Source organism: Oreochromis niloticus, unplaced genomic scaffold, assembly GCF_001858045.2.
Source record: "Oreochromis niloticus isolate F11D_XX unplaced genomic scaffold, O_niloticus_UMD_NMBU tig00006633_pilon, whole genome shotgun sequence".
NCBI lineage: Eukaryota > Metazoa > Chordata > Actinopteri > Cichliformes > Cichlidae > Oreochromis > Oreochromis niloticus.
The window spans coordinates 2,383-20,918 of NW_020328096.1; positions in this window are offsets into that span (position 1 = coordinate 2,383).

The window sequence follows — 18,536 nt, forward strand, 5'->3', positions numbered from 1 at the left end:
TGCTCCTCCTGCTCCTGTGGCTCCATGATCTAGCCTCCATCCTTTGGAAGCCGAATTTAAAGGCCGCGCTGGCCCTTGTTCTTCTTCATCTATCTTTTTATGGCGGTTGGCAAATAACTTCAGGTGCATTACTGCCACCTTCTAGACTGGAGGTGGATCAGAACAGCTTTTACGCCTATACTCTCAATAAATACCTGTGCTCTTAAAAACCCAAATATTGCCCTCAGCCATACTGTTTGTGGCTTTTCATTTCCTTCCTGCTCCAATAACAGCAAAAGGAGTGAGGCACTGAATGAACTGTATCAGCATGTCAGTGAGCAGCAGATGGCCCACCTAGATGCTTCTCTCGTGCTAGCGGGGGATTTCAATCATGCAGACCCAAAGACTGTGCTTCCCAAACTGCACAAACATTTTGGACTATGTTTTCACCACCCAGAGAGGAGATTACAAAACATCTTGCCAAGTGGTGCAGCAACAACAACCTGTCCCTGAATGTTGAGAAGAGTAAGGAGGTCATCATAGACTTCAGGAGAACTCACACCCTGCACACCCGACTAACCATCAGTAGTGCTGCTGTGGAGAGGGTAAAGCAGCACTAAGTTCCTGAGTGTGCACATCTCAGAACATCTGAGTGTGTTTGTAATTTCTGATTCAAACAGGCTGCCGATGTCCAGATTGGACGATTGAATGGACAGCCACCTACCTCTCCTTGTCTCCTCTACATCCAACAAAGAGCAACCTGTTTGTACTTCTGAGCATTTGTGTGAAAATCCTGAGCTGTGGTCTTTTTTGTAACGTGTGAGCCATTTGTAATTAAGATATGTTGATTGAGATAAAAGCACTTATGTAAATAGTGTTGTAAGCGTTCCTTGTAATTTCTTATTCACTGTACATATGAGCACTGCAGCAGGCTCCGGCTTTTACATAAAGATATTCTATTCAGTCCTGTAGACAGTTATATATTTAATATATGATCCTCTGTGGTTACTCTGGTATGAATGACTCGGAATTACTTTATTACTTTTTAACACACTATTGGCAAAAACAGTGAAAGAATTCCAGATCACAAGTTTGTAGTTCAAACCTGACCTTTGACCTTCATCAGGTTTTATTTAATTGTGTCAGAGAAAATCTCATGTGCTCTTCATGCAGCTGAGTAAATTCAGTGTCTAAAACAGAAGCTGTGCAGGTCTGAGATCAGCAGTTCTCTGAAACACCAAACTGAGGTCCTGTTAATGCTGATATACACAGTAACAGCAGTGATGAATCCTTTTGAGTCTTTGCCTTTATCAATCTTTGACTCTTTATCAATAAAACAGCTGCAGCTTTCACTGATAGCACATGTGGTACTTTAACCTTTGTACTGCTTTCATCCGTTAATTTTGCAGTGAACACGATGGATGATTTGTCTGCTTTCACTGGGTGGTGCTGAGGTCTGAATCTGAGGGCAGCTCCTGTAATCACAAAAAGAACACAATCATCACAAATCTGAATTCACTAGCTGGGCCCACGTCCTCATTTGGGTTTGACAGCGATTTAGTAGGTAAAAGTGAATGCTTTGACATTAATTGAGGTGCGGTTTGGGGAAGGCCTTAAAGGGGACTGGCGATGGCTCCCGGGCCTGGCAGATCCCCGTGTACTAAATAGAAGTGAAGAAGTTAAAGTATAGAGACCAAGGAGGAGGGTGGGTGAGGCACATAAACGAGAATGATCAGCTTGCAGAACTGGGGAACAGCCGGAAGGAGCGTGTTTGGAGGCGTGGTCTGCTCCTGAAATTCCCATACATAATCTCCAAATAAAGCTGATCCTTCTCCGTCCTCCCACACTCGGGATTTGAAGTTCTTCTCTTACATTTTTTCATTTCTACAGTTATGAGCTGTTTATTAAAAGGACAAAGCTAACAGATTTTCCAGTATAACGTTTACCTTTGAGTTGTTGCTGCTTCTCAAATGGAGATCTCAAAGCTCTCACTGCAAAAACCCACCTCCATAATACTAGATAAATACACTTATTTTTGGTGAAGATTTGCTTAAAACAAGTGAAATATCTGCCAGTGGGTAAGTGTTTTTTTTCTTACTAAGATTTCTTGAAATAAGAACAATATCTAGATTTAAATAAAGCTAAAAATAAGCCTTACACACTTATTCCAGGCAACAACAATTTAAACTTAAAATAGATTTAACCACTTATTCTAGGCAACAAATAAGATAGTTAAATCTTAAAATGAGCCTTACACACTTATTCCAGGCCAACACGTTCTCACTCCCAAAGCGTAACATTTTACGCTAGGTGATGTCAGGAAGAGGAAGATATTATTTGCTGCTATTTTTATAATCATCATTACCATTTCATTATTAAGAATGATGTTGCATTCAGATGCATTCAGATGTTCAAATATATTGGTATCATATCAGTCTTTATTACAGGTCCAGTTATAACCACGACACAGTGGTGTTGGGTGCCATCTCCAACAGCGATGAGGCGGCCTACATGGACGAAGTGAAGAATTTGGCATCATGGTGCCAGGACAACCACCTCCAGCTGAACGTCAGCAAGACCAAGGAGCTGGTGGTGGACTTCAGAAGGAGTCAGCACAGAGACTACAAACCCATTTTCATCAATGGAGCTCCAGTGGAGAGGGTGCAGTCCTTCAAATATCTTGGTGTCCACATCTCCTCAGACCTGACATGGGCTGCCCACATTCAGGTCCAGACCAAGAAGGCTAGGCAGCGCCTGTATCACCTCCGACAACTAAGGAAGTTCAGGGTCTCTCCAAAGATCCTCAGGATCTTCTATACAGCGCTGTGGAGAGTATCCTCACACAGAACATGACAGCGTGGTTCGGGAACAGCTGTGTGAAGGACCAAAAAGCTCTCCAGAGAGTGATCCGTACAGCAGAACGCTGCTGCAGGATTGCTCTCCCCCCACTTCAGGACACCTACACCAGGAGATGCCGGACTACAGCAACGCAGATACTGAAGGACCCGTCCCATCCTGGCAACAAACTGTTCCAACTTCTACAATCTGGTAGAAGGTTCCGCATCATCCGGGCAAGGACAGAGAGACTCAAGAAGAGCTTTTATCCTCAAGCCATCCGGGCCCTAACCCTCCCCCCCCATGTTTTTGCACATGTCGAGGATCGTGTCAGGATACATTTCACTGTGTGTTATACTTGTATAACTATGCATGTGAAAATAAAGAACTTGAACCTTGAACCTTCAAACTGTTGAGTTGAATTTATAATCTTAAATGTTTGTATGCAGACTGCATGGTGAAAGAAAAGGCCCCACGTAGAGTAACTCCAAAATGAGACAGGAAGTATAGGCTTTTGAAGTTGCAGGCTTTGCAAAAGTGAAACTGAAAGCCGAGTCTGAGTGTAAGCCAAGAGCAGGGTGTTTTATTATGCATTTATATTTCTGATTAAGCTTTGATTAAGCTTCAAGTAGTTGTATTAGATTGAAACATTTGTTTTATATATTTATATATCAGTCAAGATTATTACACACATACACACACACACATAGTTTCAGTTGTGCTGGCCTTCTGTCTAGTGGAAAGGTTACAAGGTCTAGCTGGGGAGCTGAGAGGTGAAACAAAGGGCAGCAGAAGCTGACACATACATACACACATATTAGATAGACTCCTTTGAGTAGGTAAGAGTTTAATCATGTTTTGCTATGGCTGCAAAGTGGGGGGGGCGTACGTGTTAGTCTGTTCCAGGAAGTACACCAGATGTCCCAGAGATAAGCGACAGTGGAGGCGAGCGTCCGAGGATGGAGACAGGAAGCACCTGGCTTCGACGCGAAGATGATGTTCTGTTTAAAACTGTGTTCAAAGTTAACTGAACGTTTGTGGTTTTGGAGTGACGTATGCTTGTTTGAGTCTGCCTGGCAACAGGAAGACTGCCAACCCTATAAAGTCTTTGTCTGACTATTGTAAGGTAGTTCGACGCTGAAATCTGCACAGCGTTCGACTCACACATGTGTTCATTAAAATGTCGTCTAATTGCACCCGGCTGGATCTGTGGTTATTTTGGATTTCCCCTCAATATCTGAACCTTAACAGTGACAAATCGTCAACATATTGCGTTTTCGGGCACCCAACGACATCGGAAAACTGAGGACACATGAGAACCGTTTGCACTCAATCTACACATTTTTGCTCTTTTCCTTAAATCGCTTCGGAAAACACTTTTCACGTCATTAAAGTGCTGGTTAAGGTTAGGAATAAGGTTATGGTTGAGCTTAGGGATAAGGTTAGGTTTAGGGCTGAAAAACAGAAGTGGAACCTGGCGCGTACCATAAGAACGTGGAAGGTCACCTTTCGCGTTCCTCAGGAACGCCGCGGACGTGACAAAACGTCGGGATGTTACGCCTCGGGAGTGAGAACGAGCTCTCCAGGCAACCAATCATGGCAATTGAAACCTAAAATAAGCTTTAACCACTTGTTCTAAGAAAATGTTGAAGAAATTAAATCTGAAAATAGGCATAAAACACTTATTCTAAGGAACAAATCAAGGCAAATAATTTAAAAACTAGTACATTAAATCATTTTAAAGAAACACTGCAAAAATTACCCATCTTAAAATAAGTTAAAAAATAATAGATTGTAGTCTAAATCTTCTTAAATTTAGTGAAATAGTCTGCCAGTGCAGTAAGAGAATTACACTTGGTAAGAATTCTCAAAATAAGAAATATATCTAGGCTTTAGACAAGTAAGAGATATCTTAAAACAAGTCGTGAATTAGCTATTCCAAAAACTCTGTTAAGTGAAATAAAACCAAAATAAGTCCGTAAGTGCTTTTATTAAGTTTTCATTTTTTGTTACTTTGAGAGAAAAGATCTTAAAACAAGACCCACTAAACAAGATAATTCTTCTTTTTAGGTGTTTAATATATTTATTATTTTCCACAATGAAATACAAAAATACAAAGCATCAAATAAAAGTAAAAGAGGGGAGAAAAATATAAATAAATAAAAATAAAAACCCACCCTAACAAACAACACCCCTGTTCGCTGTCAAGTAATCAAAAGTTTAAAAGGAAAAACTTACAATCAGTGCAAAATAACACCAGCCAAGGTATACAGAACAAGAAGGAAGAAAAAATAAGCAAACAAATATAATTAAAAATAGATAAATAAATAAATGTCATTCCTGAACCTGTGTAGATGGTTGGTCAAAAAATATCAAAAAGGGTTTCCAGACTTTATTAAATTTATTTACAGAGCCTCTCAAAACGAACCTAATTTTCTCTAATATAAGATGAAATAATACATCCTTAACCCAATGCGAAACTGTGGGCGGGGCTGCGTCCTTCCACTTCAAAAGTATCAGACGTCTTGCTAGTAGTGTAGAGAAGGCAATAAGTCTTTGACCACCTGCTGGTAGTGTCAGACCATCGGAATTGACCCCAAATAAAAATAAAAGTGGATTGAGTGACACTCTCATCCCAAATATGCATGACAAAGCCCCACAGACATCCGTCCAGAACTTTTGTATTTTGGGACAGGACCAAAACATATGGATCAAGGTCGCCTCTGCCAATTTACATCTTTCGCCCGTTGGGTCAATCTGGGGATACATTTTTGCCAATTTTGATTTGCTAAGATGAACTCTGTGCACTATTTTAAACTGCACACATGGAGGACGAGTGAATATTACTTAAAACATTGCCCCAGTCTGCTTCAGTAATACAGATTCTAAGATCCTCTTCCCAGCATCGCTTAGTTGCAGACAGAAGAAGAACCCAGGCACAAAATCAGAACAAGTATTGATGATATGGCCTTTTTCTTAGCCGGGTTAAAACACATAATGTCATCCATTACATCATTAGGGGGTTTATTCAGGAACCCTGGGATGGAGCCTGAAAGAAAGTGTCGTATTTGTAGATACGTAAAAAAATGAGAGGGGGGTAAGTTGTATTTGTTAGTCAGCTGTTCAAATGAGGCGAACGTGCCGTCAATGAATAGTTCTTTTAAAGATCTCAGCCCTCGCCTCTGCCAGCCCTGAAATGTGGCATCAGACATTGAAGGGGAAAAAGCATAGTTGGAAGCTACTGGGCTCCGTAAGCAGATCTTCAGAAGATTAAAATGTTTTCTAAACTGAAAGCAAATCTGGATAGTATTATTAACTACAGGATTCTCAAATGTCAGGCTTTCACGGGCGATCGTGGCTCAAGAGTTGGGAGTTGGCCTTGTAATCGGAAGGTTGCCGGTTCGAGCCCCGGCTTGGACAGTCTCGGTCGTTGTGTCCTTGGGCAAGGGCCCGGTGGCGCCAGTGTCCGGCAGCCTCGCCTCTGTCAGTGCGCCCCAGGGCGGCTGTGGCTACAACGTAGCTTGCCATCACCAGTGTGTGAATGTGTGTGTGAATGGGTGGATGACTGGATATGTAAAGCGCTTTGGGGTCCTTAGGGACTATTAAAGCGCTATATAAATACAGGCCATTTACCTAGAACCAGAAGAGAGCTTCTCCATTTCTACCCAAACGGGTCCACTGCAATCGTGCTGATAGTGCAGCCAGTAGGTCAGACAGTGTAAATTGGAGGCCCAGTAATAATAACGGAAATTCGGTAGAGCCAGGCCTCCGTCTTGCTTTGACTTTTGCAGATGTGTTTTACACAAACGTGGTTTCTTATTGTTCCAAAGGTATGATGTAATTACAGAGTCCAATTTCTTAAAAAAAGCGTTTGGAATGTATATTGGGAGGCTTTGAAACAGATAAAGATATTTGGGTAATACAGACATTTTAACTACATTCACTCTCCCAGGTAACGAGAGAGGAAGCGGCGACCATTTCGACAAGTCTTGTTGCATACTGAGGTGTAACTTAGTAAATTTCTTTAAAGAGATCACTGAAGTTTTTCATCACAGTTATGCCTAGATAGACAAAGCTGTGTGTTGCAATCTTGAAGGGAACAGTAATGTTTGCTAAAGTGGAAAGAGGCATATTTAGAGGCAGTAATTCACTCTTGTGTAGGTTCAGTTTAAGCCCAAATGTATCAAAAAGTTCAAGAATGTAAAGAATTGTTACCTCAGCCTTGGATACAACCAGCAGGAGATCATCGGCATAGAGAGATCATTTATGCTCAGTTCCATACCGCGAAATGCCTTGAATGGCATAATTACTTCTTATAGCTATTGCCAACGGCTCAATAGCTAATATGAAAAGGAGGGGGCTGAGGGGGCAGCCCTGACGGGTTCCACGATGTAAGCGAAACGGTTTAGAATAATGGTTATTAGTGAGTACCATAGCTGAAGGACAGGCATAGAGTAATTTCACCCAGGATAAAAAGCAACTTCCAAACCCAAATCTTTGTAAGGTCTCAAATAGATATTCCCATTCTACTCTATCGAAAGCCTTCTCCGCATCCATGGAGAGAAGGCATTCGGAAGCAGCTTGACTGAGGGTGTACATTATATTGAGTAGTCTACGAATACTAAAAAAGGAGTGCTTGTGTTTAATAAAACCAGTCTGATCTGAAGAGATTATGTTGGGTAAAACTTTGTCCAATCGGTTGGCCAAAACCTTCGCTAGTATTTTAGTCTGAATTCAGGAGTGAAATCGGCCTGTAGGATCCACATTCCAAAGGGTTTTTATCTTTTTTGGGAAGTAATGTTATACAAGCTTGATTTAGGCTATCAGGCAAAACACCTTTGGCAAGAGAGTCAGCATATAACGTAGCTAACACAGGGGCTAGCTTTCCAGCAAAGGCGGCATAAAACTCGGTCGGTAAGCCATCAGGGCCTGGTGATCGGCGAGACTGTAACGATTTTATTGCCGCTATGATCTCCTGCTGCTGCAGAGGTGCATCCAGGGTGGAAACCTCGTCTGGGGACAATGTTGGAATCTTTAGGTCTCTAAAAAAAAATCAGTGAGGAGGTTAGAATCATTGGTATTATCGGAACTATACAACTTATAATAATAATGCTGAAAAGCATCATTTATCCCCTGTTGATCTGTAACAGTTCCACCATCTCGGGTTGCGACCCCATTAATAGTTTGCCTGGCTCTTGCACATTTCAACTGTCTTGCTAGAATCTCTCCCGCCTTATCTCCGTGCTCATAGGTATCACTGCGGTTCTTTAACAATAAATATTCTATAGAATGTGAGGCGAGCACATCATATTCTGCACCCAGTTTCAAACGCTCTTCATATAATTTTGGTGAGGGGTTCCGAGAATTCCTATTATCCAAGTCTGCTATTTGCTTTTCCAAATCCTTTAATTTAGAAGTAGAAGTGCGTTTCTTATTAGCTGTAAACGATATAACCTGGCCACGAAGATAAGCCTTAAGAGCCTCCCAGACCGACGAGATGGAAACATCTGGAGTCAAATTAAATTCCAAAAAGTATGCAATTTGATCCGAAATAAATTCTATAAAGTTTTCATCACTTAACAAAAGATAGTTAAATCTCCACATCCGTTTAGGAGACTCCATACCGGGTATTTGCAGTGTCAATATTAAGGGCGCATGGTCAGATATTACAATAGGCTGATAGTCACATGACTAAACAAGAGAGTTTAGTTTGTTATCAGTAAAAAAAATAGTCAATTCTACTGTAGGTTTGATGAGCATTTGAAAAAAAGGAATATTGTCTGTCTTGTGGGTGTAAAAAACGCCAAATGTCTGAGATGCCGTAGGTTGAAAAAAAGGACTGTAAATAAGAAGCTGACTTTGTTGTTGAGAAACCAGTTCTTACAGACGATCCATCCCAGGGTCCAAGCACAAATTAAAGTCCCCACCCATAATAAGTAAATGGGTATTCAAACAAGGCAGGAGGCCGAGGACGCGTGAAAAAAAATTGGGGTCGTCACAGTTTGGGGCATGTATATTTGCTAATGTAACATTAATATTAAAAACTTGATCCAGTCACTATAACGTAACGTCCGTTTGAATCAGCTAGAGTCGAGGAAGGGGTAAAAGGAACCCTTTTATTTACCAATATTGCTACACCTCTTCCCTTCGCTGTCAAACATGAGTGGAAGAGCTGCCCCACCCAACTACATTTTAAACGAGTATTATCTGACATTTTAAGATGGGTTTCTTGGATAAAGGCTATATCAGCACCCATATTTTTCAAGTGAGTGAGAACCTTCTTTCTTTTAATAGGATGGTTCAGGCCTTTAACATTCCAGGTCACTAAGTCAATAGAGGTAACCATTGAAAATATATCAAAACTTTTAGCTGGTTGCTCAAACAAGAAACATAAAACACTTGGTTCTTAACTTGGACAGTCGAACACAGAAACCCTCCCAGAAACCCCCTGAACCCCCAGGTGACACTAGCTGTCAGAACAAACCGCACACCTACCCAATCTAACTGAAAAACTTCCATAACTATCCTACCTAAAGCTCCTTAAGCCCGCATAGTGTAAAGGTCGGAATAAGACCCGCCAGGTGTACACTGGTGAAGTCCACCATTCAAAATATGTGCAAATAACTGCACTGTCACGCCAAAAAATAATAAAGAAAAAGAAATGAAGTCAAATGTCTGAAAATCAACATAGGAAGCATGAATATGCCGTAACAGTCGTCCGAAGCAGTCCCGTGATTCACGCGCCTCAAAACAGTTCAACCTTCCATGGAGTCTTGCACAAACCTTTCGGCCTCAGCAGGGCTGGACTGGGACAAAAAATCGGCCCGGGCATTTTGACTAGAGACCGGCCCACCAGGATAGAGATTGAAAATGTGACGTCATTCAGGGGTAAAACCGCAAAGGATTCTGGGAACTTGTGGCAAGCGGTACTAGCGCACGCAGGCTTTCAATTGAACTCAGTTACACAGCGATAAAAAGAAACCCAAAAAATGGCAAGAAGCTGTTGTATTATTAACTGCAATAGCCGGTCGCATGACAGCCACGGGAAGCCGACGGGTAAAGAGATCGTTTTTTTTATCGGATTACGTCGTTGAAGAGCAATTTTTTAAGCCATGTTTCTGAAGTAAGAGCCGACGGATGGTCTGGATATACCAAATATAACGTCCCAGAACACTCCAGCTCACATGTTAGTCTGCTCCAAGCATTCCCACAAAGGTCAGTGTTTTGTAGTAGTTAATACGTCATTTTTCTTAACATAATTGGTGATATAGGTTACAAGCAAGTCTGGCGCTGAACAGAAATTGTCGCGCTATGCTCCTTTATTTATTGTGCATAAATAGTGAATTGTCCTGACACAATATTGCGTTTCACTTCTGTTATTACCACGGTACATTGACAAAAACATATACTTTTATTCACAGGATAAAACAGTTGTTTTGTATCACTAATTGTCCAGTGCGATTACAGCATACAATATTATTGTCACTGCTACATTTCTGTAATGCGTACCAGAAATTATTTCCACTACTAATTAATTACCGTTGAGCTCAAAGGTTATATTAATAAACGGTTAACGAATGTGTATTCATGACGACGATTTGTGAGACTGGTAAACTTACCTTTGTTTGTACGATGGTCTTTCGTTCTACACGGTGCATTTCAAGGTCCTGTACCCATCCGTCGGTAAACTGTACCTGGGCTTGTTGCAGTGACCTGAAGTTCCTAAACTTCATGAGTGTATGCACTCACTCCAAGAACCGTATAATTATAAATCTGAGCGTGGTGAAAGTTGGGCAGCACGCTGACGTCTTTTGTCCACTCTGTGTGCTCCTAAGGGTCTGACCCTCTCACTCCTTTGATTTTTTCCTCGTATCTTTTCTTTGCCTTTTCGTCGAGTCTGTCTTTGTACGGTCCGGCATTATTCTCCTTCGTTTTGTACATTCCTCTTTTGTGCGGCAAAGAAAAACCAAGAAGGTATTGGAACCGGAGAATGAACGTTTTGCGGTGCTGCAAATGCTTGCATTTGATGCGGTACTTGTTTTGCCACGAGTTCCCGGAATGCAATGCGCGAAAGTCACGTGATCTGTCAATCGCTATAGGAAAAACCATAAAGCCTTTGCATGAAAACAACTGCCTTGTTGGTATATATGTATCAATCTAATAAACTTAAACCTACACCATCCTCCCTATTCTGGATTTTAAACAGTACATAGCAGAAACAAAAAGACTGCTTGGTCGAGTTAACCTCCTGAACTGTCTACAAGACATGGCAGAAACCTTAAATTAAGACCAAGAACACTAGAGGTGAGACATGATCATTAATTAATATTAAAATTAATAAATGGCAGATTTAGTGATATTTTCATAAACACCTCCTTTCCTTTTTTTGTTCTCCATTTTCTTTAGTTCGTCTATAAGATTGCTAAACAAGGGGGAGGGTGCATCCGGCCTCCTTGGCTGTAATTGGTCCAGCCCAGAGTCGATCATGACCAATTGGCCAATCCAACACCTCTGGGTTGGAAAAAAAAAATCCATCGGCCCATAAAAACAAAAAATCGCCAGCGGCCCACCGGGCAAATGCCCGGTATGCCCGATGGCCAGTCCAGCTATGGGCCTCAGCCACAGAGCCAGATGTGAGGCGTACACCATCTGTTTTAACAATGCGTAGTCGCGCCGGGTATAGCAGTGACGGTTTCAGGCCCATCTCGTACAAGCGTGACATCAACGACCTGTATTCCAGGGGTGTCCAAACTTTTTTCACTGAGGGCCACATACATAAAAATATAGGAGGGGCTGTGCCACTTACTAGAAATTGGGTATATAACCTTAACTGTAGCGTATTAAAGTTAGGAAAATCATTTAAAAGTGGTCAAATGTGTTATATTGTTGAATATAATTAAAGACAAAACTGCCTTCATCACAGCTTTCCATGAATGGATCTTTATTGATTTCTTCAGAAAAAGCTTTGGTAGCTCATTCTCAGAACAGCAGCAGATTTCTTCTTGGACAGAAGATTTACAGCACAGAGAAAAAACAATAAAGGGGAAAATGGGACGGGGACATTTCAAGCTTGTTATTTAAGTTCTTAGGCTTAGCAACACACCTATTAACGTTCGTTTGAAACGGTTATCAACATTAACAGACTGAACTGGACTTAATAACAGGAGTCCATATAATTTTAGTAAATTATTCTGGTGAGTATCAGCTGCGCTGGGTATGTAAATCGGGCCATCCAGCCGCGGTGCTGATCGTACGCCACTCGTGCCAAAAATCCAGACAAATGTCACTTGATCAAGGAGCAGATCTGCATCAGATGAGATCAGCTGACTTTGCGTGTGCGTGCGCTGTGCACAGCGGTGTGTACTCTGTGTGTTAACAAGAAAAACGCATATAAGAAAGTGGTGCGCAAAAGCAGGGTAGTGACAGAATTGATGCGCATTATTGATATTTGAAGCATGTGTACCTGCACATGCATGCTTATTAACACACGGGTACTGTGGAATACATTTTTTACTCACCTAAAGCGCTCGTGCTCTCGTCCACTCCCCGCAAAAAAAAAAAATTAGCAGCTGTGCGGCATCTGTGGCATCGGTGCTCTCATCGCATGCGATGGAGTAAAAATCAAAAGCACAGCTTTATCAGACAGTTGCAGTTTAATGTTGGCTGACAGTCTTCAGTGCGTGGCACAACTGTACTTCTGGACATGCTGACGTTGTTGAAGTCCTGCACTGTTTCCGCGCACATTATTTCGGTGACTTTAACGAGGCCGTGTTTTATGAGGTCTCCATCTGAAAAAGGCTTGCCATGTCTTGCGATGAGTTGGGCGACCTCATAGCTGCTATTGGAGCCTTTTCCTGGACAATTTGAGCACGAAATTGTCCAGGAAAGCTAGCTCCCCTGACCCCGCAGGAGAGCTAGCATTTGCTTTCATTTCTGCTCTCGCTCAGCACCAGTGTAGGATGCATAGGCCTGATGTTTGGTTTCATAATGACGTCGTACATTATACTCTTTCATAACTGCCACAGTTTCAGTGCAGATCAAACAGACACACGTCCCCTTTAATTCTTTGAAGAAATATTCACTCTCCCACCGTGTCTGAAATTTTCTGCACTCACTTTCTACCTTTCGCTTCTTTGGTTCTGCCATGTTTGGTAACTTGGGGTAAATTTCTTCTGTGATTGTCCTTTTTGGTGGAGCAACTGCCTTGATCAACAGCAGCTCCCCCTGGTGTTAAAACTAAGAAGTGCACTCAAGCAAAAGTTGAAGTGCGGGCCATATTCTATTCTATTTATAAAATTACTTGAGGGCCAATTAAAAATGGACCGCGGGCCGCACTTTGGACACCCCTGCTGTATTCTCTCCGCTGGCTCACCACCATAGGGCATGTGAGTGAAGTTGCCCCCCCCACCTTCTTCAAATCCAACAAAAGTGGTATCAAACGTTTGTGCTACGTTTGTGCTGGTTTGTGCTGCTAAAATTGTTGTTTGTGCTGCTTCTGTTTTAAAGATATTAATGAAAATGTAAAGGTCAAAAGGTCAACCAGCCCCCCCACATTACCCAAATCCAACAAAAGTGGTATCAAACGTTTGTGCTACGTTTGTGCTGGTTTGTGCTGCAAAAATTTTCATTTGTGCTGCTATCATTTTAAAGATATTAATAAAAATTTCTACAGGTCATCAAAGGTCAACCAGCCCCCCCATATTAATGGAATCAAACAAAATTGGTGTCAATCAGTTGTGCTAAGTTTGTGCTGGTTTGTGCTGCTAAAATTGTCATTTGTGCTGCTTCTGTTTCAGAGATATTAATGAAAAGGTAAAGGTCAAAAGGTCAACCAGCCCCCCCACATTACCCAAATCAAACAAAATGGATTGTTTGGACAAAACAATCAACCCAAATCAAAATGGTCACATTTGCGACCAAATTGGTCGCACTCTAGAGCCCTGTAGATAGATAGATAGATAGATAGATAGATATATATATGTATATATATATATATATATATATATATATGTATATATATATAGATATAGATATGTATATATATATATATATATATATATATATATATATATATATAGATAGATATATATATCTTTTGTTTTAATTATTTATCGCTTTTATAGCCGTGGTCTCTCATCTTGATTACACAAAGTAATTTACTATTACTACTCTAAAATATGAATTACATCTGACATAATCAAATACATGAAATAGAATGATTAATAATACATTTCCCTTTTTTTAGGAAATGACCTGTATGTATCTGTATGAAATCAATAAAAGGATCAAATACTGCATTATCTTTAGTTACATTGATAATATTTATTTATGGAAAAACAGTGGAGAAATATCGCTGTTGCTGTCATATAAATGCAGCGGACATACCTGAGTGGCCGCGATCTAATCCTGTTTACATAAAGTAAGCCTGCTCCCAAGCAGGTTTACGCTTACGGATCTGTTGCTATGACAGCAAGTCCTGGATGAGCTTCGGAGAACCGAACGATCCAAGATCACGCGAAATCGTCAACATTCAAATCCAGCTAACTTACTTAGCGAGGTACGAAGAACGGACCCCAGGTGTGGAGGACCGTCCCAAACATCACCAACTACAAACCCAGAACCAACGGCGTGGATGGCGATGCTACACTTGTAGAGAAGTTGAACTGCTTCTACGCCTGCTTCGAACAGAAAACACCAGAAGTGGCTACATCACATCCACCAGCCACATCTTAACTGTTGGGGAGGACGGTTTAAGGCATGTACTAAGTAGAGTTGGATGTCTCGAGACCGGTCTTGGTCTCGAGACCACTTTTACGTGGTCTTGGTCTCGTCTTGGTCTCGACTGACTTTGGTCTCGGTCTTGCGTTCTCAAATCGACATAGTGTTCGGGAGATTTGGAGTCAACCATCTACGGAGCGGGGGGGGCTTACTGGGCTTAAGCCCGGGTCATTTTTTCAGAAGCATGGGGTCTTTTGGAGTGTAATTTGTTAGTTAGATGCCTGGCTGACAACTGTATAAAACAAAAACAACACACGAAGCGCAGAGCGCACCGTTGTAAATTCCCCCTAATTTTGGTATAATCCGAGCTCAGGCACTGGGCCACTGAGCGCAGCACCCATGTAAGCGAGGGGGGAGAAGCTGCTGCCTGCAAGTTTGCTGCAGACAAAGGAGAGGTTAAGTTCGACCAGGTACCAAAGCAAATCATTCGTACTGTACAAATAATGTAAATATGACGGTGTATCACAAAAGATTGATATCAAACTGATCAGTTGGTTGCGTTACTTGCTCTTCGAGTGAATCAACAAATGGATCAATAAAAAGCCGAACAACAATGCTGATTTTTTAGAGAGTCTTAGCTTACATTTCATATTTTCAGTTGTTACCCTCCACGGCTAAACAAACTCTCTAAATCGGTTTCAATTGTGTACTGATGAACACAACAATGGACATAAGGAGCTTCTTTCAAAGAAAAAACTCAGGTAGATGTTATTTTATATATTATGCTTTGTATGTTGTTCAGTATATTTCTATGCAAAACAAGAGGAATTCCAATACACAGCAGTATATTCACAGATGAAACCAGATGTTTACACTTTAGGGAGAAACAAACTTTTTTTTACTGTTAAACATCAATTTAGAGTAAACTTGTTTTGTTTTAGATAAATAAATGTTGAAATATCTTTTGAATTAGTTAAATGTCAGAATAAAAAGAGGGAGCTGTCTATTTTAATCACTTTCATCAAATTTAGGAGAACATATACACTAAGTTTATTGTTAATTAATAAGAAAACTCCAGACGATTCCATTCTGAGCTTAAGAAGCTTCTGATAGGTTAGTAGAGTCCATGTGAGTAAATTGGTGGCACACCTGTGGATGCATATAAGGCAAAACACAGAGCCTGTTTCTTTGACATGGGAAAATCAAGAGATGTCAACCAAAACACCAGGAAAAGAATCGTGGAGCTCTATAAGTGTCACGTCCGGTGTGGCAGACGCGTGGAATTGAAGATAGGACCCAAAATGCAGCAGCTCTGGTGCAGGTGAGTATTTATTGAACTGGAGTAGATACAAACAATAGAGGCGGGTGAACATGAAACTGGAAAACCTAAACTGGGCAAACTAACGAAATAAACTAGAACGTATGAAAATTCCAAACTGCTTTCCCAGGTCTGTAAAGTGTGATTGCCTAAGCAGAGTGTATCCTGTGGCTGAAACACAGACAAACACAGATAAGAGGAGGTTTAATCGTCAATGTTCTCCAGGTTAGATTATTTCAGACATGTGTGAGTGCTGGGCAGAGTAATGGTTGCTGATAGAGAGCCAAGCATGTGAGGACTGGCCAAGCGCCTCGCTGGCAGATGACCGACTGGCAGACGGGATGACTCGGTGCGTGACCGACTGATCGGCCCGCCGGTTGATTTGCCCGCATTCCTCGGTGGACGCCAGCGGGGTACAGTCTGACCCAGCGTGATAATCCTCCCCTCGCCTCCAGGACCCCCTAATCGGCCCTCCTTCAGGCATAAAATGGGCCAAACACACACTGGAGGAATGTATGTTCACAGGCACACAAACACCGACCGTGACGCCAAAAAGAACCATCTGTCTGCATCTCTTAAAAAAGAAAGATAAATTACCTGTCTGCAGCTTTCTTCACAGAGTCTGGGAGAAAATAAAACTCTAAATCAGCAAAACCACCGAGAGACACTTGGATGCACGACGAATCAAAACAAATGCATGTTGGTTTTCATCGAGTGAGTTCATCTGCGACCGTCTCTCTGAGGCCTGTCGGCGCTGACGGGCTGATGTCAGGCGCACAGTGAGGGGGGGCGTCTGCAACTCAGGGTTTTGCCCCACGGTTGCCTACATGGCAGCGTGTTAGCATACAAAGACTTGGACGTATCTCCTGGACCCGCGGCGGTCCTGGTCTCAGGGTTTGAGTTCTGCACTCCTGATTGATGCGATTGAGTTTCTGTTTGGATTTCTCAGCTGTTTCAGTGCTCGAGGCTGTTCGTTCACTTGGTTTTTCTCGTCTTGTTTGAGGTTTTTCTTCATGCTTTGTGTTTCTGTGCCCAGCTGTGCTGTTCTTGGCCCTCACCTGTGTCTCGTCTTCAGTTAGTTCTCTGCATGTTCTCCATGTTCACCTTGTTGGTGCAAAAATGTCCCTTCATGCTGTCTCAATGTGTTGTCTCTGTAATTTTTCAAAGATCCGACTAAAGAACGGTGAACAGATGTGTTTGTGTGACAGGCTGCTGATGGCAAAGAGGCCAAAGATGCAGCTCTTTGCTAAGCTGTGACGACACAACACTGGAATGATTCATAGGTCAAAAACACTCCTCTGAAAACGGTCAGATACAAGTGAACAACATCTGGAAATGAGTGAAAAACAGCCAATGTCCAAAAAAACCTTTGAAAGGTTCTTCAAAAATCATATTTTTGTTTACAGCACAGTCGCCCCCTGCTGGACATGGGAGAAAAATACAGGTTTAAGGCACTTTGGCTACACTTTTGTAATCTGTGTAAGAAATGTTGCACGTCTCCAAATTTAACTTCTAATCAACTTGCAAAGAAGCTCAAAGTGTGATTAGCTGTGATTTGTCTCATTAAACCAGGCGTAGATTTGCTAACTGCGACCAGTTAAAGACTGGATAACAAACATGTTGTTCTACCAGGACGATGCGTCAGTGACGACTCCTGGGAGAATGAATCAGCTGTAAGAGAGAAACCAGTGCTTTCGTTATCAGGTACCAGATGTTCTGACGTCCCTCATGAAAAGGCCCCACAGGAGAGACCTCTCTGAGCCACTGAGGCGCCAAACATGGACTCAGCGCTACCTCAGCTCATCCATAATAACTGAAAAACATAAAGCGAGTCATCTGGAATGAGCCCGGGGCTGACGAGAGGTGGATGCTCATAAATCAGCTGATGCTGTGACTCCTGACCGCAGAGACCGCTGCCGTTCCCCGCGGAGACGCTCCTCAGATCCATGAAACTACCAACGAAGCTATGCATGCAGTAATGCTCCTATCCTGCCCCCTGGTGGTCATATGTATGCATGCATGTAAGTGGTCAGCCCGCCGTGGCTGCAGCTGCATTTTTATACAGTGCATGCGTTTGTTAGAAGCAAAGCAGTGGAAAAGAAAAAGGAGCCGTCATTTCTACATGTGCTCCATCTTTCTGATAATGGCATGACCAAAATGAATGGAGTATTTCTCTGCAATTACAAACTCTGTGTAAACAATGTTGGTATCAAATTAAAGCTAACGCTTTCTTTAGAGGTGTAAACATTACAGCAGATGTTACTGTGTCAAAGGTACCGACGCTGGAGCAAAGAGAAGCAAGAATATTTTTTATCACCTAATTTGTTTGTATTTTATTGCTTACAAACTACAAATATGCTGCAGTGGACAATAAACTCCAGGAAACCAGGAATCCACATATGAACATCATCTGTGCAAACACAGAAATGTCACAGCTTAATGAGGACACAGCCGGTGTGATTTAAAAGAAATGATTTAGAAATGATTTAACTTTATTTACAGGCCTAAAAAATGTTTGTGGTTTGAATATTTTTTGAAGAATTACCCTCACACTCAGTATGATGGGATGGTTGACGTTGTGCCCCACAGATGACTAAATAGACTGGACCTGAGGGGCCATAACTTCGGCTTCTATTGGCTGATTTGCATGGCTCACAGTAGAATTACGGTAACATCACTGAGTTTA